The 27,957-nt window shown below is 31.1% G+C and overlaps 3 non-coding genes across 3 annotated transcripts; all 3 read right to left on the bottom strand.

The window, feature by feature from the left end:
- Positions 1-893: 893 nt before the first annotated feature.
- Positions 894-965, bottom strand: TRNAR-UCU (transfer RNA arginine (anticodon UCU)). Its single transcript has one exon. It is a non-coding gene; the product is annotated as a tRNA-Arg (tRNA).
- Positions 966-13,771: 12,806 nt separating this feature from the next.
- TRNAW-CCA (transfer RNA tryptophan (anticodon CCA)) lies at positions 13,772-13,845 on the bottom strand. The gene has a single exon. It is a non-coding gene; the product is annotated as a tRNA-Trp (tRNA).
- A 165-nt stretch (positions 13,846-14,010) lies between these two features.
- Positions 14,011-14,084, bottom strand: TRNAP-UGG (transfer RNA proline (anticodon UGG)). Its single transcript has one exon. It is a non-coding gene; the product is annotated as a tRNA-Pro (tRNA).
- Between the last annotated feature and the right edge of the window lie 13,873 nt (positions 14,085-27,957).

Below are 27,957 nucleotides of genomic sequence, written 5' to 3'. Positions count from 1 at the left end.
CAGGCTTATCGGCAAATGTCTCTTCTATTACGAAGACCACCAGGTCGCGAAGCTTATCCAGGGGATGTTTTTTATTTACATTCGCGTCTTTTGGAAAGAGCCGCTAAATTAAGTTCTCAGTTAGGCGAAGGAAGTATGACTGCTTTACCAATAGTTGAAACTCAATCGGGAGATGTTTCAGCTTATATTCCTACGAATGTAATTTCCATTACAGATGGCCAAATATTCTTATCGGCCGATCTATTCAATGCTGGAATAAGACCCGCTATTAATGTTGGTATTTCAGTTTCCAGAGTTGGATCGGCGGCTCAAATCAAAGCCATGAAACAAGTAGCTGGTAAATTAAAATTGGAATTAGCACAATTCGCAGAATTAGAAGCTTTTGCACAATTCGCTTCTGATCTAGATAAAGCTACTCAAAATCAATTAGCAAGAGGTCAACGATTGCGCGAGTTGCTTAAACAATCCCAATCAGCTCCTCTTACTGTGGAAGAACAGATAGTAACTATTTATACCGGAACGAATGGTTATCTTGATTCATTAGAAATTGGACAGGTAAGGAAATTTCTTGTTGAGTTACGTGCTTACTTAAAGACGAATAAACCTCAATTCAAAGAAATCATATCTTCTACCAAGACATTCACTGGGGAAGCAGAAGCCCTTTTAAAGGACGCTATTAAAGAACAGATGGAACTCTTTTTATTCCAGGAACAAGTAGAAAAAAATTGATGAATCATTAAATAATTTTGTAATTCAATTTTCCAATTTTTATAATTAGTATCTTTTAATATGTTTTTATTTCATTTGAATATTATATATAATGAATTCGAATCAAAATGTAATAAATCAAAAAAAATAGAAGGACAAGGTTGAAATTAGATATGCAAACAACTTGCGTCCAATAGGATTTGAACCTATACCTAAGGTTTAGAAGACCTCTGTCCTATCCATTAGACAATGGACGCTTCTATTTTATATTTGATTCTTTAACCTTTTTAACTAAACCTTATTAAAAAGATTAAAGAATCAAACAAATATAAAGAATTCTAGAAATTATAAAAATAAAATAAATCAAATATTTAGAATAAAAGAAAAAAAAAATAAAAAAGAAAAATCAATTGAATATAATTGAATATATATAACTAAAACTAAATTAAGAAATGAAAATGAAGAATTGACAAATTCTTTAAGAATTCTAGATTCATTCTCGAAGAAAAAAGATAGATTTAAATAGAATAAAATAGAAGCGGGTAGCGGGAATCGAACCCGCATCGTTAGCTTGGAAGGCTAAGGGTTATAGTCGACGTTGATTCATCATTTTGATTTAACGTCTCTAATTCAAAACTGAACGTGAAACTTTTGTTTCATTCGGCTCCTTTACGGAATGAAGAGATGGACAATAAAAAAAATTGACCCATAACATCTATGTCAGCCTTTTTGTATGAATAGGTTTCAAATATCTTGCTTTTTAGATGATCCCTCTAGAAGAGCAATATTCTAACAATCTATGTTTTTTTTCTAGTTACTTCGTTCTCTATTTCTATTTCAGAAAATCTTTAGGAAAAGAAGAAAATTTCCGTCGAGCTAAAAAAATGTCGATGTCTCTAGTAAACTAAAAGAATCGTTTAATAGCTATTTTGCTTCAATTTTTACTATGCAAAAAAATGGAAGATTTAGTTACGATTAGAAAGAAACTTTGTATATTTCTCTCCATAGATCCTTTAGTAATACTCAAAAAATTCGGATTATAGATCCAATTCCAAAAACTTATGTTTCATAATTTTAAAACTCAATTTGTCAAATTCGATTTGATTCTTCTTGTATACAAATTACAATAATGTATATTATACCGCAAATAATTCATCGAGGGGTATAAAGGAGTCCCTTTAAGTAAAAAATAAAGTTTTTGATCGGCATATGAATCAAATGGGGGATCCCTTAACTTTTGGGGGGTCCTTGAAACGAATCGCACTTTTACCACTAAACTATACCCGCTACAATATCATTATTGTATCTTTTGTTGAACAAAGCAATCAGACAAAATAAAGAAATGGGAGGCATAATATTCTAATAAGTCGAGTATTGACATGTTTCATTAGAGAATCTTCTAATGAAATTTGAAAAACGGGATAATTTTCATTTTTTTATTTTGCTGAAGGTTATATATATATACAATTTACGTTACCAGAAAAAAGAGAGGGAGTAAGAAAAGAGAACATTTTTATATTATCTTATTTTGGTTTTATCTCATAGGAATCTATCCGTATCTCTTATTTTTTTTTTAATTACAAATATTTTTACAAATATTTTTTTTTCGAATAAAATATATTCAAATAAAGAATTTTTCTTCAATATTCATGGGAATAAAAGAAAAAGAGCCCGACTAGGTACTGGCCGGGCTCATTGGCTGTATAAAAAGAAAAAAAGAAAACTAAAATATATAGAATAATAAAAAAAAGATAGATAAGATAAAAAAGAATAAAAAAAAAGCAAGTCTCTTTTTTTTTTAAGCTCCCTTTTTGTTCTTCTTGTTTATGTGATATAACATAAACAAAGTAATTCTTTTTTTTTTCAATTGGGGAGAGATGGCTGAGTGGACTATAGCGTCGGATTGCTAATCCGTTGTACAAATTCTTGTACCGAGGGTTCGAATCCCTCTCTTTCCGTTGATAATTTGGTATTTTTTTTTGAACTTGTTTTTTTTATTTACTAGTTAAAGATGTTAAAATAGAGAAAATCCTAAAAATATTTCAAAATTCCGCACAAGCAAGAAAACACAGAATCCACTTTTTTCTTATTCTATTCTTCACGTCCTGGATTACGTCCTGGATCGTTAGATAGGAATCCGAAGATGAAAAGAGAAACGAAAAAGATCACTACCGTATAAACAAAAAGTTTTAGAGTAAGCATTATGAAATCTCCAAGATAATTAAAAAACGACAAAGAAAGAGAATAGATTCTCTTATATTACAACATATTTTGTTTCTTTTAATACTAAGATACTAAGTTTCTAAAAAATGAAGTTTTTTTAGGATATGAGGAGATATATATATATGAGTTTCGAAAATGAATTGATAGTAAGAGTAGATTATTTTATTACAAATTATCAATAATTCTTTTGACCAAAAATCCTTTTTTTCTGTAATCTAGGTATTCGATTGGTGAGGGGTTCCAATCGAATAATCGGATTAGGTTTTTTCAATTCAAAAAACGTAAATGATGAGAAGGTCCCTTTTTTTCCTATATATTGAAAAATTTCAATATTGGAATCCAGAAGTCACACTGTAAGACTTATCTGATCTTATAAATTGTTAAAATGTTCGAGTTTTAGTTTTCTGAAAAATTCTGAATTTTTTTACGACATTATTCAAATTAAAAATATCATCGAAAACTTACAGCAGCTTGCCAAACAAAAGCTAAAAGAAAAAATAGTACGGGTATTACTGGCATAATATCCACAATTGGATTCAAGAAAGCGTAGGCTTCGGGCAATTTCTCCAAAAAAAAACTACTGGAATAAAGGACGGAGTGAATACAAATACAGATCCAACTAAAGATATTAAGCATAACAAACATTTTGTTCTTTAAAAAAAATAAAAGTTATTTTTGTTTTTTTTTTTTCATTCTAATTTTCAATTTTATTGCATTATATACATAATACAATAAAAAGGAAAATAAAGAGTTATGAATAAAAGTAAAAAAATGAATCAAATAAGATAAGAATCTCGAGAATCCTTCTTTTATTTGAACTTTTCCAGTTTCAAAATATTTTTTATTCTGAAATCAAAAAAATTGAAGAAATCATACTTCCTTCTATATAATATCTTAATTGAATTGTATGTAATGATCAATCAATTTAGTTTTATCCTATCTATCTATATCCATTTATAGATATAGATAGATATGTAGATACGCATATAAAATACTAGTCGCAAAATTTTTTTTTTATAGAAATTTTTGAACTGGAATTGACGAACAACCAATATCAATAATAGTCTTTATTAATGTAAAATGGAAAATGGGGCGTGGCCAAGCGGTAAGGCAACGGGTTTTGGTCCCGCTATTCGGAGGTTCGAATCCTTCCGTCCCAGAGCATATCTATTTAGGATGTATATCATATTTGAATACAGATTGTATCGCATAATTAAAAGGGACCCTCCTTTTTTTGAAAAAAAAAATTATCATTTTTCTACTTTACAAATTATAAAAATAGAATAGAGTAGAAAATATATTGCTAGAATATCAAGTTCATTTTCATTTATGTCTTTACTTTTAAAAAGGTTTTCATTATATATAAGAAAAACCGAAACGTAAAAAAAAGGATAGATTCTTATGTAGCGAATGAATCAATCACTATTCACGATTCGATAATTACATACTGGATCTAAGCTAAGGGAATGTTAGAGTAAAACTTCGTTTGAAACGATGTGGTAAAAAGCAACGTGCGGCTTGAAAGACATGATTAAATTAGGGGTGGATTTTGATATCCGCCATTTTTTCTAGTATTTTACAAACGAACATGATCTTGACTTGACATCATTTGTTCTGTTCCACTAGACCCCTTTTTTTGTTTTTGGGACAGGAAAGGGATTAATGATGTAAATAGTACATGATGGAACTCGAATTTATTCATTTCTCGGGAGCAAGTATCTAAAATTTAATAAATTCTAAAAAGTTAATAAGTCTGTTTATTTTATAAAAATAGAAAGGATCTTATTTCAGCCAGGTTCAAAAAAAATGGTTGAAATTTGTAAAATTGCTTTTTTATCAAAAAGTTTATCCGCAGGAATTAACTTTTTTTATGATTCTTTCAGAGAAAAACAGGTATGTTGCTCCCATTTTTTTAAAAAATTGAAGATTCCCGGAGTAATGTCTAAACCCAAAGATTCAAAGAAAAGCTAAAAAATCAGGGAATTAAGGAAATACCATTTTCAAATTGTATCATCAATTCTATTATCAAAAATTTTAGAAAAAAGAAATGAATGATAAAGAAACGAAATACGGGCAAGAAAGAGGAGTAGAGACCACTCAATAAATGAAATAGCTGCTGCTTGGTTTTCTTTTTAGTTTTTTGAGAATTTTTCAAATTGAGTGTTATGGAGGTACAAATAGGAAGAGTTTTTTTTTTTCAGAAAGAAAATACGAAAGAAAAATACTTCAGTCATTGTTTAATTGATTTGATGATTTTATTGCTCTATTTTACATCATAATTTTCGAAATACATAGAATTTTTGATATTCTCGAGCCGTACGGGGATAAAAATTTCCTGTACGTTTGGAGGGGGGGTATCTATATCTATCCCAAAGAGCTGTTTATCGAATTGTTGCTAAGGGATGTTCGACCCCAAAGAGAGGGAAGATATCTTCAGAAAGTGGATCCTATAAAGAATTAAACCTATTTCAATATTCCTGTTATTCTTTCATTTCCTTGACAAGGGGCGCTTAACCTACAGGAACTGTTCAGCATATTTCAAAAAAGGCAGGTGTTTTTATAGAACTTAGCTCGAATCAACAAACGAAATTCAATTAATGAAATCAAAAAGGGGGTGTAGATTATTTGTATATAGATTTACAAAACTCCCCGCTCTCTTGTTATATTCATACTTCATTTTTTTATTTCTTGTTGTTTATATAGAATCATAGAATGCAATTTTATATAGTCAGACAATTCATGAAATTTTCATAAATCTTCAAAAAAAATGAAAAATTGTATAGAGATAAAAGAGAGAATATAGGAAAAAAAAGAGTAACTAAATATAGTAATTGGACTTTTAAATAGATTCCCCCCTATGAGGTGATTTTTTTATTTCATATTTCTTCTTATTTTATTGTTATTTCTTTTTAATATTGACTCGCTCTTTATTTTTTTCAGTTATTAATTCTAGTTATTTGATTTATATACTTTTTTTTGATAGTAAATAAATGAGATAGAATATTCAAAATGGAATATTTCTATTATTTGATTTTTCATCCAATGACTATACATTTTTTTTTATGGAAATACAGGAAAAAACTCTATGGAAAAATGGTGGTTCAATTCTAAGTTACTTAATAGGAAGTTCGAATACAGGTGTGAATTAAGTAAATCAATGGAGAGTCTTGGTCCTATTGAGAATACCAGTCTAAGCGAAGAACCCAAAATTTTAACTGATATAGATAAAAAAATTCAGAGGTGGGATGATCGTGATAATTCTAGTTATAATTCTTTTGATTATTTAGTAGGTGTCGATAACATACAGGATTTCCTATCTGATAAAACTTTTTTAGTTAGGGATAATAAGAAGAACAGTTATTCCATATATTTAGATATTGAAAATAAAACTTTGGAGATTAACAACAATCATTCTTTTCTAAGGGTTTTTTCTAGCTATCTGAATACTGTTATTAAGAGTGATTACGATCATTCCATGTATGATACTCCTTTTAGTTGGAACAATTATATTAATAGTTGCATTGATAGTTATTTTCATTCTCAAATCTGTGTTGATAGTTGCATTTTTGGTAATATAGTCGAATATAATGACAGTTATTTTTATAGTTACTTTTTAGGTAAGGTCAGAAATTGTAGTGAAAGTGAGAATTCTAGTTTTAGTTTAATAACTAGTACGAATGATACAAATGATAGTGATTCCACTCTAGTAGAAAATTATATGAATCTCCATGAAAGTGAACAATTGACGCATTTGTGGATTGAATGCGAAAATTGTTATGAATTAAATTATAAAAAATTTTGGAAATCAAAAAGGAATATTTGTGAATACTGTGGATATCATTTGAAAATGGACAGTTCAGATAGAATCGAATTTTCGATTGATTCGGGTACTTGGAATCCTATGGATGAAGACATGGTTTCTCTGGATCTCATTGAATTTCATTCAGAAGAAGAACCTTATAAAGATCGTATTGATTCTTATCAAAGAAAAACAGGATTAACTGAGGCTGTTCAAACAGGGACAGGTCAAGTAAATGGTATTCCTGTAGCAATTGGTATTATGGATTTTAAGTTTATGGGAGGTAGCATGGGATCCGTAGTAGGTGAGAAAATCACCCGTTTGGTAGAATATGCTACTAATCAACTTTTACCTCTTATTCTCGTATGTTCGTCCGGAGGAGCGCGTATGCAAGAAGGAAGTTTGAGCTTGATGCAAATGGCTAAAATTTCTTCTGCTTTATATTATTATCAAACAATTCAAAAATTATTCTATGTATCGATACTTACATCTCCTACTACGGGTGGGGTGACAGCTAGTTTTGGCATGTTGGGGGATATCATTATTGGCGAACCAAACGCTTATATTGCATTTGCTGGTAAAAGAGTAATTGAACAAACATTGAATAAGACAGTGCCCGAAGATTCACAAGTAGCTGAATCTTTATTCAATAAGGGTTTAATTGATTCAATCGTACCGCGTAATCTTTTAAAGGGAGTTGTAACTGAGTTATTGCAATTCCATAATTTCTTTTCTTTGACTAAAAAGGAAAGAAATTATGGAATTGAAATACAAAATCAAAACATACAGGATCAAAGTAATAAAATAAAAGAATAATAAAAAAATACTAAGAATCATAAAAGGGTATATTCTGATATATATCGGCTTAGCTATAATCACTAGAATTCCTATATACTAAGTATAAAGATATAGGAATTCTAGTGATTATAGACTGTCTTTTTTAATAAAAATAAGAATAAAAATCGACAAAAATAAAAATAGATATAGTACAAATAGTAAATCGAGGTACCCTTATTTATGATAAACTTTCCTTCCATTTTTGTTCCTTTAGTGGGTCTAGTATTTCCGGCAATTGCAATGGCTTCTTTATTTCTTTATGTTCAAAAAAACAAGATTTTTTAGATACGGCGGTAAGTAGGGAAAAATATTATAGATCTTTTTTTTAGAGCTGGAAGCAATTGGATGAATTCCCCCTAAAGGTTTACATTTCAGTAGCGCCAGTTGATGAAAATTACTTTAGAAACAAGTAAAATTCTGGGGTTTTTTATTCCACAATTATTATTCTTAAAAAGAAAAAGAGGGGGTAATGAATATTTTAAAAAAAAGATCAAAAGAAGTACTGATCTATTCTATAACAGAGTCTCGAAAAATAAGCAATATCTTTTCAGCCTTTATCATTTTTTTAGGTTCATTGGGGTTATTGTTGGTTGCAATTTCCAGTTATCTCGGTATGGGTCTTTTCCTTTTTTCTCAGGAAATTAGTAATTTTCCATTTATTCCACAAGGGGCCGCGATGGCTTTTTATGGAATTGGGGGTCTCTTTATTAGTTTTTATTTGTGGTGGATTATTTTGTGGGATATTGGCGGTGGTTTTGATATCTTCGATAAAAAAAATAAAGAAGAAGTATGTTTTCTTCGTTGGGGATTTCCTGGAAAAAATCGTCGTATTATTCTCAAAATACCTATGAACGAGATTAAATCTATCAGAATAATAACAGGAGTTCAAGAACGAAGTATTTTGACTCGTACTCTTACTTATGAGAGTCTCGTTTATATGGAAACAATAGAACAGGGGTTTATTCCCTTGACTCGTATTGAAGATAATTTGACTCCACTAGAAATTGCAAATAGAGCTGGCGAATTATCTTTTTTTTTAGGTGTACCGCTTCTTTATTGATGAAAATTGGACTTAACTAGAAATAAAATTGCACAAAAAGTTTCAGAATTGTCCTATTTATTTAGTGTACCGATTGAAATATTTTGAAAAAAAACTGTTTTTTGCAAAATATTTCAATTTTTATTTTTATAGATGGGACATTTTTTGATTTCGAAATTTGAATATTATAGTCATAACTCGAAGTGCTCCTTGGTGTATTTCTAAAAAGAATCCTTTTTTCTTCGAATCTTAGCAATTAATATCCTTTCGAAACAATATTTTTTTCTTCATTGGATTGGAATTGACTGTGAATTCTTTCGATTTCTTATTCGATTTATGTATTCTTTTTTCTCAATTAAAGAAGGCAAAGGCTAACTTCCGAAGTTTAAGTAAAAAAAAATGATAAAATACAATCTAAATTTATCTAGAAGCTCTATAACTTGTAATGAAGCTTATACTTGATAGAAAAGTTATTATCATATAGAGTTGACGAAAGAGATGAAGTTAAGTTCATTAAAGACGAAAAATGAAAAAAAAAAAAAGCATTCCCCTTCTATATCTTACATCTATAGTCTTTTTGCCCTGGTGTATCTCTTTCACATTTAAGAAAAGTCTGGAATCTTGGTTTATTAATTGGTGGAATACTAGTCAATCCGAAATTTTCTTGAATGATATTAAAGAAAAGAGTATTCTAAACAAATTCATAGAATTAGAGGAACTGTTTTTCTTAGATGACATGTTAAAGGAATGTCCGAAAACATATATACAAAACCTTCGTACTGGAATTTATAAAGAAACAATCCAATTAATCAAAACACACAATGAAGATCGTATGAATACGATTTTGCACTTCTCCACAAATATAATTTGTTTCTTTATTCTAAGCGGTTATTCTATTCTTGGTAATCAAGAACTTGTTCTTATTAACTCTTTGGTTCGAGAATTTATATATAATTTAAGTGACACAATAAAAGCTTTTTCTATTCTTTTATTAACTGATTTATGTATAGGATTCCATTCAACCCATGGGTGGGAACTACTTTTTGGCTTCGTTTATAAAGATTTTGGATTTGCTCAAAATGATCAAATTATATCCGGTCTTGTGTCCACTTTTCCAGTCATTTTAGATACAATTTTAAAATATTGGATTTTCCGTTATTTAAATCGCATATCTCCATCACTTGTAGTGATTTATCATTCAATGAATGATTGACAGAAAAACCGATTTACTTCAATGAATTTCAAGTTTTTATCTAAAAAAGATAATTTTTCATTTTCCCCTCTTTAAAAAAAAGTTAAATAAAAAAGGGGTTCCCACCTTGGATAGGGAACTATGCGAGTGACCTACCTAATCTTATTGTAGAAATTTTCAGGATCAATGATTAGACCATGCAAACTAGAAATGCTTTTTCTTGTATAAAGGAAGGGATTACCCGATCCATTTCTATATCGGTCATGATATATATAATAATTCGAGCACCCTTTTCAAATGCATATCCAATTTTTGCACAGCAGGGTTATGAAAATCCCCGAGAAGCAACCGGTCGTATTGTCTGTGCCAATTGCCATTTAGCTAATAAGCCCGTGGATATTGAGGTTCCACAAGCGGTACTTCCTGATACTGTATTTGAAGCAGTTGTTCGAATTCCTTATGATATGCAAGTGAAACAAGTTCTAGCTAATGGTAAAAAGGGAACTTTGAATGTGGGGGCTGTTCTTATTTTACCGGAAGGTTTTGAATTGGCACCCCCCGATCGTATTTCGCCTGAGATTAAAGAGAAGATAGGCAATCTGTCTTTTCAAAACTATCGCCCTACAAAAAAAAATATTCTTGTAGTAGGCCCTGTTCCTGGTCAGAAATATAATGAAATCACGTTTCCTATTCTTTCCCCGGATCCCGCTAGTAAAAGAGATATTCATTTCTTAAAATATCCTATATATGTAGGCGGGAACAGGGGAAGGGGCCAGATTTATCTTGACGGGAGCAAGAGTAATAATAATGTTTATAATGCTACAGCAGCAGGTATAGTCAAAAAAATCATACGAAAAGAAAAAGGGGGATACGAAATCACTATAGTAGATGCATTAGATGAGCGTGAAGTGATTGATATTATACCTCCAGGACCAGAACTTCTTGTTTCAGAAGGTGAATCTATCAAACTTGATCAGCCATTAACAAGTAATCCTAATGTCGGTGGATTTGGTCAGGGGGATGCGGAAATAGTACTTCAAGATCCATTACGTGTTCAAGGTCTCTTGTTCTTCTTGGCATCTATTATTTTAGCACAAATCTTTTTAGTTCTTAAGAAGAAACAATTTGAGAAGGTTCAATTGTTCGAAATGAATTTTTAGTTCCGCGTATTTATCAACATATTAAACTCGTAAAAATAACTCAATTTTTTTGATAATTTTTGTAATTATATTCTGTATAATATCTGTATAATAGAAAATATATATATATATTCAAATATCGAAAAGTTACTCTAAGGGGGATTCTTTGTTTTTTCTTTTTTTTTTTTTTCTTTGTCCTTTCCTAGAGTCCGATTCCTATTCCTTCTTGTTTGTGTTGAAATAGAAATATTCTAAAAATATCAATAAAATACTATTTTTGAATCCCTTCCTGAAAAATCCTATATCTTAGTTTCTCTTTTTTCCAACTTAGAATCTTTCTGCCAGATAATCTTTTATGGTATATAAATAATATGTAAAATAATATGTAGTGAACAAATAAAAAAAAAAGAATGAAATGGAATTTTTTGAAACATCGGAAGAAGTAGTCATTTATATGAAAAAAAATTAGAATTCTTAAGAACTCAAGGGGGATCCACTTGCATTCGTCAAAGAAAGAGTGGATCCCTGTTCAGTTCTTACACTTTCATTTCAAAAACCCAAATAGAATACGATTACTACAGAGATGAGCCCAATCCGGAATATGAACCATAAAAGAAAATACCAATTAAACCGATCACAGTAATACCAGTTACAGTACCTATTATCCAAAGAGGAATTCTTCCAGTAGTATCGGCCATTTATCCCACTTTCCTCCACATTTAATCACGTAGTCAGTCATGCTAAAGACATTAACAAACAGTCATAGATAATTATGAAATGATATCCTTCCGAATGGGATAAAAGAATTCTTAATATATATATTATTGACTATTCCTATTTCTTCTATTAATTCTAATTAATTGAAGAAATAATTTGAAAATAAAACAGCAAGTACAAAAATAAGTAATAACCCCCAGTAGAGACTGGTACGATTCAATTCAACATTTTGTTCATTTGGGTTTGATTGTGTCATAGCTCTATAATTCAAATTAAGTTTATCGTTGGATGAATTGCATTGCTGATATTGATCCCAAAAAAGAAACAGTGGGTACCGCTAGTCCGTGAACAGCTAGCCATCGTACTGTAAAAATTGGATAGGTCCTATCTATAGTCATTGGAGCCTCCTAAAAAGATCTACTAAATTCATCAAGTTGTTCCAAAGGATCAAAACGGCCAGTTATTAATGGAATTCCTTGTCGGTTCTCTGTAAAATACTCGTTTGGGCGGGGACTTCCAAATACATCGTAAGCTAGACCTGTACTGACAAATAACCAACCTGCAATGAATAGGGAGGGTATAGTAATGCTATGAATAATCCAGTATCGGATACTGGTAATAATATCAGCAAAAGAACGTTCTCCTGTGCTTCCAGACATCTTGAACTCCACATATTCTTGTACAGTCAAAAGGGGGGGATCGAGTCCATAAAAGACGAGATCAGTAAGGCGAAATTTACTGAAATAGAATCCTTGTTAGATCGTCCATTTTGTACCAACGGTGTCTTTTGAGTATACCGAATCAGTATAGCTATCCTTCTTCTAACAGAGCAATGAAATTTCACAATCAGTGTAAAATTTTAGTACTAGATTTTTTTCTTCTTTTTTCATTGATTGTCTCTATGTAGTCAAAAATCCGATAGAAAATTTTGCAAAGTTTGGGTATATAAAAATTTTTTTTATATTAAATTTTTAGAGTAATAGTATAAAAGGAAGGTTCTTAACATTTCAAATTATTAGTTTTGGATTAGAAACTAAAGATCCATTAAAATCGGAATATGAGAAAAGGGTTTCTAATAATTAATAAAGTAGATAATTCATAAAGTAGATTTTCTATTTTAATAATTCAATTATTGCCAAATCAATAAATATATTTTTTGTGGTTGTTGAAGATCTTTTTTTCTATTTTCTTCTACATTAATTCAAAGTGAAATAAAATGAAATAACAGAGTTATTATTCTTTGTTTGAATATTCATAATTTTTCTTTTCTTTTTCCAATATAAACAGAATTCTATTGGATATCTATAGAATAATACTAAATATTTTCATTAGATCAGTTTACTTAATTCCTGAGTTGATTAAGAAGTATGTTGATTTGAAATCACAGGATGGGTAGATGTAACAGATGAGGAATTTATTTCTAAATTATGTTACTCTATTTCTTTTTTTTTTTTTCGTCTCTAATAATTGAATTTATTGAGGAATTGCCAATTTTGAATTGTATCTTTCAAGTAGGATTTTTTATCTTCTTTTTTCTCTCAAAAATGGAAATTTAGGGAAGTGCTTTATAAACATATGTATAAAAAGAACGAACATATTTCATTTAGTTTCTATATGCCCACTATCACTAGTTATTTCGGTTTTTTACTATCGGTTTTAATTATAACCTCGTCTCTATTTATTGGTCTTAGTAAAATACGACTTATTTGATTTGTAATTTTGAGAGGAATAGTAAATTTTGGTATAAGACATTCTAGAATTCCTTACTATGTCAATTTACAATTCTCGATCGTTGAGATTTATGATCAATACAGATTTATGTTTAAGGCTAGATATTATATTACCTTTCTTTTTACTTTTCGAACAAATAAAAATGATTGAAGTTTTTCTATTTGGAATCGTGTTAGGTTTAATTCCTATTACTTTGGCTGGATTATTTGTAACTGCATATTTACAATACCGACGAGGTGATCAGTTGGATCTTTGATTCATTAATGTCTCTTTTTTTGTGATTCCCTATTTATTTAGTTTAATCCTAATCGACAAGGATAAAATTCAGACTTTCTTTTGAATGTTCAATTATTTCAGTGTAATTATCAGGCGAATAATACTAGAATCACGCTCTGTAGGATTTGAACCTACGACATCGGGTTTTGGAGACCCGCGTTCTGCCGAACTGAACTAAGAGCGTTTTGTTTTCATAAAATTATATGATCCAAATCCATTTTGCATATAGATATTCAGTATGTATGTTCAATTGGAATTCGTCTTCACAGGTTCCCGGTTTATTGCTCATCTCATAGAATATGGAATATTATAGAATACGGAATATCATAGAATAAGTAATTGTTAGGGATAGGGATGACAGGATTTGAACCCGTGACATTTTGTACCCAAAACAAACGCGCTACCAAGCTGCGCTACATCCCTTTTCCATTTGTTTATAGTGTTATTGTAAAGAATCTTTGTCTTGTTTTCCACATTTTTCTCTGTTGATATATATCAACAGAGAAAAAATACTTAAATAATAAAAAGAAAGGAGGATTTGAAATGCGAGATCTAAAAACATATCTTTCCGTGGCACCAGTAGTAAGTACTTTATGGTTCGGGGCTTTGGCGGGTCTATTGATAGAGATCAATCGTTTTTTTCCAGATGCATTGATATTCCCCTTTTTTTAATTTTAGTTATTGACACGGGAAGGGGTGAAGAAGATGAAAGGTCCAATTATATATTAAATATGTGTAATTAACCTACTCTTCTTTTTTTTTTTTTTAGGAAAGATAAAGACGAAAGATTAAATTGGCCTCATTGAAATTCGGAGTGACACTCGGGATCGGGATCTGGTCCAGGCTTCAATGGAATTGAATTATTAATTCAATTCCTATGAAAAAGAAAGTGAAAGCAGAAATCCATAGGTTGGGGCAACAATATCATAAAAAATACTTTAAAAAAACGAAAATACTGGCAATTTGAAACGAAATATAGTTACAGATCCTTGTATTCTTTTTGTACTAGATTCAATTAAATTGGAACGAAATCTTTCATAATTTTTCGAATTCTTCTTTTTTATCTTATCTTAGTTGTTTTCATCTTTTTCTTAGATTCTTAGATTCGAATCCGAAAAGAGTTATAAGTGAATTAAAAACCCAAAGGAGGGTCATGTCCAAGGGTAAAGATATCCGAGTAAGTGTTCTTTTGGAAGGTACTGGTTGTGATAAAAAGAGTCTAAATAAGGAATAAAGCGGTATTTCTAGATAGATTACTAACAAGAATCGACACAATACGCCTAGTCGATTGGAATTGAGAAAATGATGTCCCCGTCGTTATATAACAACATATGCTAAAGAAGAAAAAAAATACAAATCCTTTATTATAATTATATTTATTTAAATCAATGTTATTTTTGGAATAGGAATAAATAAACTATGGAAAAACCTAAGCGACTCTTTATTAAATCCAAGCGATCTTTTCGTAGACGTTTGCCCCCGATTCAATCGGGGGACCGAATTGATTATAAAAACATGGGTTTAATTTGTCGATTTATTAGTGAACAAGGAAAAATATTATCTAGACGTGTAAATAGATTGACCTTAAAACAACAACGATTAATTACTGTTGCTATAAAACAAGCTCGTATTTTATCTTCGTTACCTTTTCTTAATAACGAAAAACAATTTGAAAAAAGCGAGTCGACTGCTAAAATTACTCCTTTAAGAAAAAAAAATAGAAATTAAAAATTCGAAATCCAATTTGAATTTAGATTCGAATTAAACATGGATTGATGTTTTGTTCAAAATTAGGATAATTCCATTTGATTTTTTTGTTGGAATAAAAAAGATAATAGGTAACGAAGAATAATTTTTTAAGCATGGTTGTTTATTTTGATAGCTTTATCGTATGATAAAGCTATCAAAATAAACAAATTTCTAGTCTATACCTTCCTGCAGTAAATAAGGGGTTTTAAGTTTTTATGATATTATCGGCAATCATAAAAAGACAATTCTCTTTTAATATAGCAATTTGTGCAACTATTTTACGATTAAGAAGCAATTGCTTGGTGTATAGACTATTCATTAAATTATTATAAATATAAGATACTTTTTGATTCTCGCGAATTACTGCATTTATTCGACTAATCCATAAACCACGAAAATCTCTTTTTTTCCTATCTCTATCCCGATGAGCCGAAACTAAAGCTTTCAATTTCTGTTGAGTAATAGTTCGGGTAAGTCTTGAATGAGCTCCGCGAAAACTTGATACGAATAAACGAATTTTTGTCCTCCGTTTGTGAGCTATATATCCTCGTTTAATTCTGGTCATTTAATAAATGATATTTTCAGGAATAACTTTTTCATTTTTCAGTTATTCTTTTTTTCTTCCTAGTCTATTAATAACAAAAATGGATTCTTCCGATGTATAAAAAAAAATTCCAACGGCTCTTGCTACTATAACCGCCCCAACCACGATTTTTTATATTAAACATTTAACCTCAAAATCAGAAATTGTATAGATACTAGATATCAAATAAAATAAAAATAGTAAATGAAATAGGACACATATTTTTATAATGAATTGGTGGGTTCCTTCGTTTCTATGATTTTTTTTAGAAATGACCAGGTCCTCTCTATACACCGGAGCCTTTTTATTTTCATTTTTGATTCATTTAATGAATGTTATTGTTAACTTGTACAGTTCACACTCTGTGGCTCTACCCATGCAATATTGAGTAAGTAGGTTTTTTCACAACCAAATCTAATTCTATAGTAACGGTATTTAATTATGAAAATTTGCTGGGTAGCTGACCCTCTTATTCCATTCTTACAAAATCCATCAAAATACATTCATTAAGGACATACTTTATTTTTAATTGAAATAGTATTTTCTCCGCTTAACGGGTAACTTTTTTTTGTTACCGATGGGAAAGTCCTTCTCATATGAAATTGCAAATGTGTATTATTGGTTTTGCACCAATCGAAACCATAAATTTTATACAAGATAGAAGAATGTAAAGAATTATATAATTATATAGAAAAGAATTATATATTAAGTTAAGATAGTGTGAATGTAGTTTTTGCATTCACACTATCTTAACTGATTACCAATACTGAAAAATTTTAATTTGTTTTTTCTTAGTATTTAAGCTGAACGAGTCGCACATACACCCTGGTACACGTTCCTCGACGTTGAGGGCATCCCCGAAGAGCTGGGGATTTTGTGACGTTTCGGATTGGCTGTCTTGTGTTTCTAATAAGTTGTTTCATAGTTGGCATGGTAAGTCGTACTATATATATCTATATTTTTGTATAATGAGCAGGTTTAGATCTATCCTAACCGTGAATTACTTATATTCTATATTCCTTATTTATAGCCTATATTAATTATATATACTATATTAATAGATTAACTCTTAGAGATTTTATTTTAAAATGTAAAGTAAGATAGAGTAAAAAATTAAATTTCCAATCTTGTATTTAATTAGAATAACCTTTGCCACCAATTTTTTATTCAACTGCTACAAGATCTACAATTCCATGAGCTTGGGCTTCTGCTGCTGACATAAAAACATCCCTTTCCATGTCTTCCGATATAACCCATAAAGGTTTGCCCGTTCTTTGTACATAAACCCTTGTGATAGTTTCACGCATTTTCAGTAGCTCTTCCGCTTCCAGGACAAATTCTCCCGCTTGTGCCTCATAAAAAGAACTAGCAGGTTGGTGGATCATTACCCTGATTATATCACTTAAGTAGTATTTCCCTTATCTTGATAAATCTTTTTAGAATTCTTTTTACTATATTGGTAGATTGCTAAAGATTGTCTTTATTCCCAAAATAAAGGTAACAGAAAAGGGACAAAGACAAATAAGATAAAGGGCAAAAAGTATATTCAATAACCGTACAAGCATTTTCTGCGTATTGATGCATACGGCTTTTGTACTTATGCAATTCATTTTTTCCTCTATGGATAGAGTAGAGTATTTTCTTCGATGAATTTTGTTTCTACATTTACAAATTTCTTTTTTTCTATCAAAGAAAAAAGAAGTACAAAATCTACTAGGTCTTTTGGATCCGGATCCTTAAATAATAAACAATAGAATAACCAACTTTCTTTTTGAATCTATTTTTAAATACTACGATGGTTCCGTTGTTTTTTATATCATTTTGGTATTCAACAATCCAAAAGTTTCTTTTTTTTTTCATATATTAAGTTTTCTTCTGATTCAAATAAAAATTGTTACAAGCTTTCTGGTATGAAAAAAAACAAAAAAGTATGCGACACTACTAAAATGAAACTAGGTTTCTTATAGATCAGATAAAATGGAAAATACCCTCTTTTTCATACTACTCTTTCTATATATAATTAAATGATTCAAAAAAATTGCATATGGAATTCAAAATACCATGCTATTATTACTTTGGTTTTTATGGCGAAGGTATAGTATATATAGATAGATATCTATTCTATATATTCTCAAAGAAAAGAATCATTGGCGCCAAGCGTGAGGAAATGCAAGACGTTTGGTAATTGTGCCTCCTGCCAAAAGAAAGGATCCCATTGAAGCAGCTAATCCCAGACATACTGTCTGTACATCTGGTTGTACAAATTGCATAGTATCATAAATAGCTATTCCAGGTATTACCCACCCCCCCGGAGAGTTTATAAACAGAGACAATTCTTTATTCTCTTTCTCTATGCTCAGATATATCATAATACTAATAAGTTGATTCGATATTTCACTATCAACATCTTGACCTAAAAAAAGTAATCTTTCTCGATAAAGTCGATTGATTAGGATTCCATTTTTTCCTTAAAAGCCGTACATGCACCTTTTGATGCATACAGTTCATCAAAAATTATATAAGCAAAAAAGGAATCAATGTGTCGATTTTAATCTTTCTCTTTTTCTAATGGATTTCTTCGAACTAAAAAAAAAGAAGAATATACTTAATTTAGTGAACTATCTTCTCATTGATGTATTGCTTTCATCGAGATCGAAGCCGAATCACAATGTAATTTTCTTGTTTCTGAATGGACTTTTTCAATTCTTTTAGGTTTCTTTTCTACTCTGAGTAAAGATCTGCCCGATTTGGATTTGCACATATAGAACAAATAGTCCAAAACTATGTATTTTTGTTAGAACTTCTTCCTTTTCTGAATTTATTAATGTTTTTTGTAAAATACAATATATAGATATGATAGAAGTAGTGATCGTAGAAATATTACCAATTGGTTTTTTCTACACAGAGCCTGGGTACTTGATTTTATTGGTCCAATTAAGCCAACCATAAATTATTCATAATTTCGAGTAATAATCTGGAAATTTTATCTAAAAATGAAAAAATCGATAGAATAGTACTTCATTACACTTCACGCTCCCCATTTTTTTATCTTTATGATTTCATCATTCTCTTTTGGGGGTGAAAGCGGGGATATCTCGATCGGGGGAGAAAACGGGTAAATCCCATATAACCTACTATATCTGACAAGTCGCACTATATATCAACCCAAGATGCATCTTTATCCCCGGGGGTTCGAAAGGGTACTCTTGGAACACCAATGGGCATAAAATGGACAAATAATAAAGTCATATATCTCACTTTAGTGTGGAAACGTAAGAATTAGCTTATCGTGTTAAAAAAGATTTACTTGATTTTATATTAATATTGCTTTTTTTTATAAAAAAGAAGACTAAATAAAGTCGAGTTGTTATAAATGGGTCATTGGGGTGATAAGCGAATATGTCTGCATTTACTTATTTAAATAGTCATAGAGAAAGTTGTCAACCCCTTTCGTCTCCCCACCATTGCGTATTGTTACTTATCCGGTATAGAATAAATCTGTTTCTTTGATTTCGACAAATATGATTGTTCCATTTTCCAAGAGAATCTACTGAAAGGCTATATTCATTTTTTTCCAGTGCAATAAAGTTACATAGTGTCTATTTTTTGTTGAAGGGGTATTTTTTCATGGGTTTACCTTGGTATCGTGTTCATACTGTTGTTTTAAATGATCCGGGCCGTTTGCTTTCTGTTCATATAATGCACACAGCTCTAGTTGCTGGTTGGGCCGGTTCGATGGCTCTATATGAATTAGCAGTTTTTGATCCCTCTGATCCTGTTCTTGATCCAATGTGGAGACAGGGTATGTTCGTTATACCTTTCATGACTCGTTTAGGAATAACTAATTCGTGGGGCGGTTGGAATATCACAGGAGGGGCTATAACGAATCCGGGTATTTGGAGTTACGAAGGTGTGGCCGGAGCACATATAGTGTTTTCAGGCTTGTGCTTTTTAGCGGCTATTTGGCATTGGGTTTATTGGGATCTAGAAATCTTTTGTGATGAACGTACTGGAAAACCTTCTTTGGATTTGCCAAAAATTTTTGGAATTCATTTATTTCTTGCAGGGGTGGCTTGTTTTGGTTTTGGCGCATTTCATGTAACAGGATTGTATGGTCCCGGAATATGGGTGTCTGATCCTTATGGACTAACTGGAAGGATACAATCCGTAAATCCCGCGTGGGGTGTGGAAGGTTTTGATCCTTTTGTTCCGGGGGGGATAGCTTCTCATCATATTGCGGCAGGAACGTTGGGCATATTAGCGGGTCTTTTCCATCTTAGTGTGCGTCCACCCCAACGTCTGTATAAAGGATTACGTATGGGAAATATTGAAACTGTCCTTTCTAGCAGTATTGCTGCTGTCTTTTTTGCAGCTTTTGTCGTTGCTGGAACTATGTGGTATGGTTCAGCAACAACCCCCATTGAATTATTTGGTCCTACTCGGTATCAATGGGATCAGGGATACTTCCAGCAAGAAATATATCGAAGAGTTGGTGCTGGGCTAGCCGAAAATCAAAATTTATCAGAAGCTTGGTCTAAAATTCCTGAAAAATTAGCTTTTTATGATTACATCGGAAATAATCCAGCAAAAGGGGGGTTATTTAGAGCTGGTTCAATGGACAATGGAGATGGAATAGCCGTCGGTTGGTTAGGACATCCCATTTTTCGAGATAAAGAAGGACATGAGCTTTTTGTACGTCGTATGCCTACTTTTTTTGAAACATTTCCAGTTGTTTTAGTAGATGGGGACGGAATTGTTAGAGCCGATGTTCCTTTTCGAAGAGCAGAATCGAAATATAGTGTCGAACAAGTAGGTGTAACTGTTGAGTTCTATGGTGGTGAGCTTAATGGAGTAAGTTATAGTGATCCCGCTACTGTGAAAAAATATGCTAGACGTGCTCAATTGGGGGAAATTTTTGAATTAGATCGTGCTACTTTGAAATCAGATGGTGTTTTTCGTAGCAGTCCAAGGGGTTGGTTTACTTTTGGGCATGCTTCATTTGCTCTGCTATTCTTTTTCGGGCACATTTGGCATGGTTCTAGAACTTTGTTCAGAGATGTTTTTGCTGGTATCGACCCAGATTTAGATGCTCAAGTAGAATTTGGAGCATTCCAAAAACTTGGAGATCCAACTACAAGAAGACAGGTAGTATAACATTCTTTTGTTCTTTTCTACTTTTTTATAATTTTGAATTTCATATAAAGAACTAGATAAATCTTGATTGGAATCATTGCATTTATTCTTTTTTTTCTTTTCGAAAAGAGCCCCACCCCAAGAAACAGGTATGAAAGCTATAATTGTAAACCACGATTAAATTTATGGAAGCTTTGGTTTATACATTCCTCTTAGTCTCAACTTTAGGAATTATTTTTTTCGCGATTTTTTTTAGAGAACCTCCTAAAGTTCCGACGAAAAAGGTCAAATAATTTTTTATTATCTTAATTGAAGTAATGAGCCCCCAATAGGGAGGGCGCATTACTTCAACTAGTCCCCATGTTCTTCAAATGGATCTCTTAGTTGTTGGGAGGGTTGCCCAAAGGCAGTATATAAGGCATACCCAGTAAAACTTACAAGTAAACCAGATATAGAGATGGCAATTAGAGTTGCTGTTTCCATTATTTTAATTCTAAAGTTTCCAGATCACAATAGATCTATAGGATAAGATCCTTATATTTACAGCGGAATGGTATACAAAGTCAACAGATCTAAATGAATAAAAAAGAGTATTTATGGCTACGCAAACCGTTGAGGATAATTCTAGATCTGGTCCAAGACGAACTGTTGTAGGGAATTTATTGAAACCTTTAAATTCAGAATATGGTAAAGTAGCCCCGGGGTGGGGAACTACTCCTTTGATGGGTGTTGCAATGGCTCTATTTGCGATATTTCTATCTATTATTTTGGAGATTTATAATTCGTCCATTTTATTGGACGGAATTTCTATCAATTAGATTCACAAGAATCGAGTAATTAGTTTATAGAAAGTGAAGCCTTTAGGTTTCTTATTGTTTCTTAGTCTATTCCATGTTGATGTGGTAGTTTGATCGTAGAATTTCTTTGTTTCTGTATTTCCGGAATATGAGTGTGTGACTTGTTTTAATTGGTCCTATTGAAAGTACAGAACATAAAATGGGTCTGTCATCTTGATATAGATGGTTTTATTCCGTCAGATATTTAATCTAGTATCTGGAGCACGGAATATAGAAAATAGATTCTAAAAATCTTAATACTATGATTCATACTAAATATTTAGACCTCGCAACTGGATTTAAAAACCTTTTCAAAGAGTTCTAAAAATATATTGAAAAATTTTGATTCTTTCAAGCTTCTCCAGTTTGTCTTTATTTTGAGCAAAGGACAAACCATTCCTTGAATTTTTTCATTATATTTTATCTATTCATTGAAGAAGTGATGATCCAGCAATTCTTACTCAGGGAATTTTTGGACTTCGATTAAAAATTGTTTTGAATCATCGTGGTTCTAGTATGAATCTGAGGTTTTTTTTATTCATTCATATGGTCCTAACAAGAGAATCCTTATCAATAATAAAAATTCAAGAATAAAGAAGACAGCAGTAAATTCACATTATACAAATAAAAAGAAGTAAAGAATATTCAAGAGGCCTTAAAAGATCACGATAAAGACGGGTGCGCCGACTTGATATTTTGGCATTATAACAAAAAAGAATAGCTTTCGGATTTTTATTTCTTTTTTATCGTAAGAGAAAATTAGAATCATAGGATTAAATAAAGCAGTTTCAAACTTTCTATTACGGATATCTGTTTTTGTTACAATCAATATTTGGGTATTTTTGTTTGAGCCGTACGAGATGAAATTCGCATATACGGTTCTCTGGGGGGGTTCCTTTGGGTTACCTATCTCAATAAAGTTTATGATTGGTTCGAAGAACGTCTTGAAATTCAGGCGATTGCCGATGATATAACCAGTAAATATGTTCCGCCTCATGTGAACATATTTTATTGTTTAGGGGGAATTACACTTACTTGTTTTTTAGTCCAAGTAGCAACAGGATTTGCTATGACTTTTTATTATCGCCCAACCGTTACTGAAGCTTTTGCTTCTGTTCAATATATAATGACTGAAGCTAATTTTGGTTGGTTAATCCGATCAGTTCATCGATGGTCGGCAAGTATGATGGTCTTAATGATGATTCTACACGTATTTCGTGTGTATCTTACAGGTGGTTTTAAAAAACCTCGCGAATTAACTTGGGTTACGGGTGTAGTTTTGGCTGTATTAACTGCATCTTTTGGTGTAACTGGTTATTCCTTACCTTGGGATCAAATTGGTTATTGGGCAGTAAAAATAGTAACAGGCGTACCCGAAGCTATTCCTGTAATAGGATCGTCTTTGGTAGAATTATTACGCGGAAGTTCCAGTGTGGGCCAATCTACCTTAACTCGTTTTTATAGTTTGCATACTTTTGTATTACCTCTTCTTACTGCTGTATTTATGTTAATGCACTTTTCAATGATACGTAAGCAAGGCATTTCTGGTCCTTTATAGTGAATATGGGTCATAGATATTTGTAATCACTTCATTATCATTTTGTATTTTGGGGAGGATTTTTTTTCATTGCTACAATTATGGATTATAAAACAAAATAAAACATGTATTTAGATATTTTTCTTCAACTTAACAAAAATTGAATTTTTTTTACATACAAAAATAGTTGAAGGGAATTCTCCAAAAAAAATGGATTATGGGAGTGTGTGACTTGAACTATTTATTTGGCCGCGCAGATATATGACTTTATCTTATCTGCCACATTATAATTTACAATTAAATGTGTCTTTTTTCCAACCACCAAGCAAGGCTCTTACAGAGAGGGTAGGCTGGTTTTACTTGAAGAGAATCTTTTCTATGATCAGACTCGATTTTATTCTGCATCAACAGGCTCCATAAGATCCAGTAAAAGAAGTGATGTGATATAGTCTGAATTCTATATAGTATGACAACGCATTCATTTCCTATGCATTGATTTGATTTCTGATACTATTGGAGTGAACAAAGTAGATCTAAAGAACAACGCAAGTTAGGTTATATTAGTAACAAGTAAATTCTTTGTACATAAAAAGTATCAAGATTTTTTTTTGATAGGATAACAATTGCAAAGTTTGAGATCACCCAGAAAGCATTATCAACTTGAAAAGTCTACTCGGGTATTGAGCGTTTACTAAAATTTACTTAAAAAGAACTTAATTTTTTTTTCAATAAAAAATGGTAACTTTGGAAAAAGAGAATAGAATCAAGTTTCTTTTATTATTTAGAATCTTCATATATGTGTGGATAACACATACATTTTTTTCTAGTTTATTCTATAGATACAGTTGAAGAAAAATTTGATTAGTGCTCGAGCCGGATGATGAAAAATTATCATATCCGGTTCTTTTGGAGGATGGATCTATAAGAATTCACCTATCCCAATAACAAAAAAACCTGACTTGAATGATCCTGTATTAAGAGCTAAATTGGCTAAGGGAATGGGTCATAATTATTATGGAGAACCCGCATGGCCTAACGATCTTTTATATATTTTTCCAGTAGTAATTCTAGGTACTATTGCCTGTAACGTAGGCTTAGCGGTTCTAGAACCATCCATGATTGGGGAACCTGCGGATCCTTTTGCAACTCCTTTGGAAATACTACCTGAATGGTATTTTTTTCCCGTATTTCAAATACTTCGTACAGTGCCCAATAAGTTATTGGGCGTTCTTTTAATGGTTTCGGTACCTACGGGATTATTAACAGTACCCTTTTTGGAGAATGTTAATAAATTCCAAAATCCATTTCGCCGCCCAGTAGCAACTACCATCTTTTTGATTGGTACTGTAGTTGCCCTTTGGTTAGGTATTGGAGCAACATTACCTATTGAGAAATCCCTAACGTTAGGTCTTTTTTAAAATTATAAGATTGGTTTCATTTTGAATTCATTTTGAAATAAAATATCATGACATCTGTATTGTATATCTAGGGAGAATTCTTTCTGAACCTACTAATCCCTAGATACATCTATTCCTTTTTAGATATATTCTGACCATTAGGATTTGTTCTAAATATTTAAATTACATATTTTGACCTTTCATTTTGAGTTTAGAAAAAAAATCAATTTGAAAAAATCCTATGTCAATAGATTTCAATTTTATGCAAAATACTTTTGTATTTTTAAAATGTCCAATATAGATTTTCCATCTTCTACGCGAAAATGTTCAAATTTCAGAAGGTCTTCTTGACTGTTATTCAAAAGTTCTAATAATGTATGAATATTGGATCTTTTGAGACAATTATAGATCCTGGGAGGTAATTCTAATTGGTCAATAAAAATAGATTTCAATGCTATTTCTTTTTTATTTTTCCTTAGTTTATCTTTAACCAATATATCATGAAAAGTAAAAAGGGGCAAAGTCACTTTGTCTTGATTTTTTTCTAAATGAAAGTTATCTTCTTCTGCGTGTAAAAAGGGAAGAAATAAATCAATCAAATTTTGGGAGGCTTCATAAAGGGCTTCCTTAGGAGTTAAACTTCCGTTTGTCCATATCTCCAGAAAAAGTATTTCTTGTTTTTCATTCCCATTGACATAAGAATGAATACTATAATTTACATTTCGAACAGGCATGAATCTAGCATCTATATCATAACTTCCGTCTTGAAAGTTTTTTAATGTTTTTATACGATACCCACGATTTCTCTCAATTTTTAATTCAATACACAAATTAACAGGTTCTGTTACGTTGGCTATATGTTGTCTATTATCAACGATTTCCACCGAGGGTGGTAAAATGATGTCTTGAGCGGTTATATATCCAGGACCTTTGAAAGAAATCCATGCGTCCTGTGTTCCATACATATTACTTTTCAATACAATTTTTTTCAAATTCATGAAAATTTCATGTACTGATTCTTCAATACCTATTATGGTAGAATATTCATGTGGTATTTTCTCTGATTTTACACGTGTGATACATGTTCCCTCTATTTCTCCGAGTAAAATTCTTCGGATTGCAATGCCTATTGTATCGGCTTGACCTTTCATAAGTGGGGACAGAATAAAGCGTCCATAATAAAGACGCTTACTGTCTATTCGTGATTCAACACATTTCCATTGTAGTGTCCGAGTAGAGACTCTTAATTTCTCTTGAACCATAGTAATTATTTTGATAAAACTCTTGACTTGTTTTTTTCTCTTGAACTATTTTTAATGTTTATTTTTAGTTTTATACACGTCTTTTTTTAGGAGACCTACATCCATTATGTGGCATAGGAGTTACATCTCGTATAAAATTTAATAGTATACCACTTCTACGAATAGCTCTTAATGCTGCATCTCTTCCGAGGCCAGGCCCTTTTATCATGATTTCTGCTCGTTGCATGCCTTGATCCGATACTGTTCGAATAGCATTTCCTGCTGCAGTTTGAGCGGCAAAAGGTGTTCCCCTTCGTGTACCCTTGAATCCACAAGTACCCGCGGAGGACCAAGAAATCACCCGACCTCGTACATCTGTAATAGTCACAATAGTATTGTTGAAACTAGCTTGAACATGAATAATTCCCTTTGGTATTTTACGAGTATAATTACGCGAACCAATACGTACATTTTTACGTGAACCTTTTTTAGGTATAGATTTTGCCATATTCGATTATTTCAATACAATATTTCATTAAAAAAAAAAAAATAAGATAGATCTAGGGTATGGAGATATCCATTTCATGTCAAAAACGGATCCTTTTCCAATTCTTTTCGAATTTGATATTCGATTTTTTCTATATTCTTTTTATTTGCTTTTGATTAATATCAAATACAATTTTTGAAATCAAAGTTAAAAGTTGAAATATCAATAATATTTAAAAAATGGATTTTTCATTTTCATAGAATAATATATATTCTAGATAATTTTATAATTTTCTCTCTTTTTTTATCTAGTCTATTTTTTTAGAAAGCTTCTGTTTGTTCAAATATTATCCTTGTCTTTGTTTATGTTTTGGATTGAAACAAATTACTATAATTCGTCCTCGTCTTCGAATCAATCGACATTTTTCACAAATTTTACGAACCGAGGCGTTTATTTTCATATTTTACATTCCTTAATTAGTTAATCCAAAATTGTGGAAGAAAATAAAGGTTCCTTACATTTTGAACGTCTATTTGAACGTCTATTAGTGGCTTTCTCAATAAAATAGAAAATAAAGTTGAGATTAAAAAACATCCTAATTCAATTGAGTGACTTCTCTTTTTTATTTTCTTATCGTATGTCCAGAAAAAGTATTGGAAACATATTCTAGAATAGAAATAAAAATCCAATTTGCATTAATTGTATATAAACCTTAAACCCCGGGCAAATAATTTATGGATAAGTTATTCATTTAGTAATTAAATCTTCGTGAATTTCCCTTTTTTTTACAATTCCAGTGAAATCCCTTCTTACATTCATCAATAAATATATCTATCTAAAAAAAATAGATATATTTCTATCTATGAGGGATGAAGTTCTATTAGAAACTTGCGTTTTATCTCTCTTTTTTTTTTTTACATAAATGAAATGGATACAAGTTTCTCATCGAATTCGGATATTAGAAAGATTACCATATATAACATAAAACTTCGCCGCCGATTTTTTCTAATCGAGCCTCTCGATCTGTCATTATACCTCTAGAAGTTGAAAGAATGACAATCCCCATGCCTCCTAAAATTCGAGGGATTTGTTGATAATTGTAATATATTCGTAGACCAGGTGTACTTATTCGTTTTAAATTGAAAAAACTTTTATATGATTCTTTTCTATTTCTTCGATACCGTAGAGTTAAAACTAAAAAATATTTGTCGTTTTCTCTATGTTTTCTGATGTTTTCAACAAAACCCTCTCGTAAAAGTATTTTTACAGTTTTTTCTGTAATGTTAGTAAAAGGTAATTGAACCATTCCTTTTTTATTCATGTCAGCATTTCG

This window comes from Vigna unguiculata, unplaced genomic scaffold (assembly GCF_037176805.1).
Source record: "Vigna unguiculata cultivar grain cowpea cultivar isolate G323 ecotype 2 unplaced genomic scaffold, ASM3717680v1 ptg000195l, whole genome shotgun sequence".
In the NCBI taxonomy this organism is placed as follows: domain Eukaryota; kingdom Viridiplantae; phylum Streptophyta; class Magnoliopsida; order Fabales; family Fabaceae; genus Vigna; species Vigna unguiculata.
The sequence above is the reverse complement of the archived record's forward strand: the minus strand, read 5'-3'. Positions and strand labels throughout refer to the sequence as shown.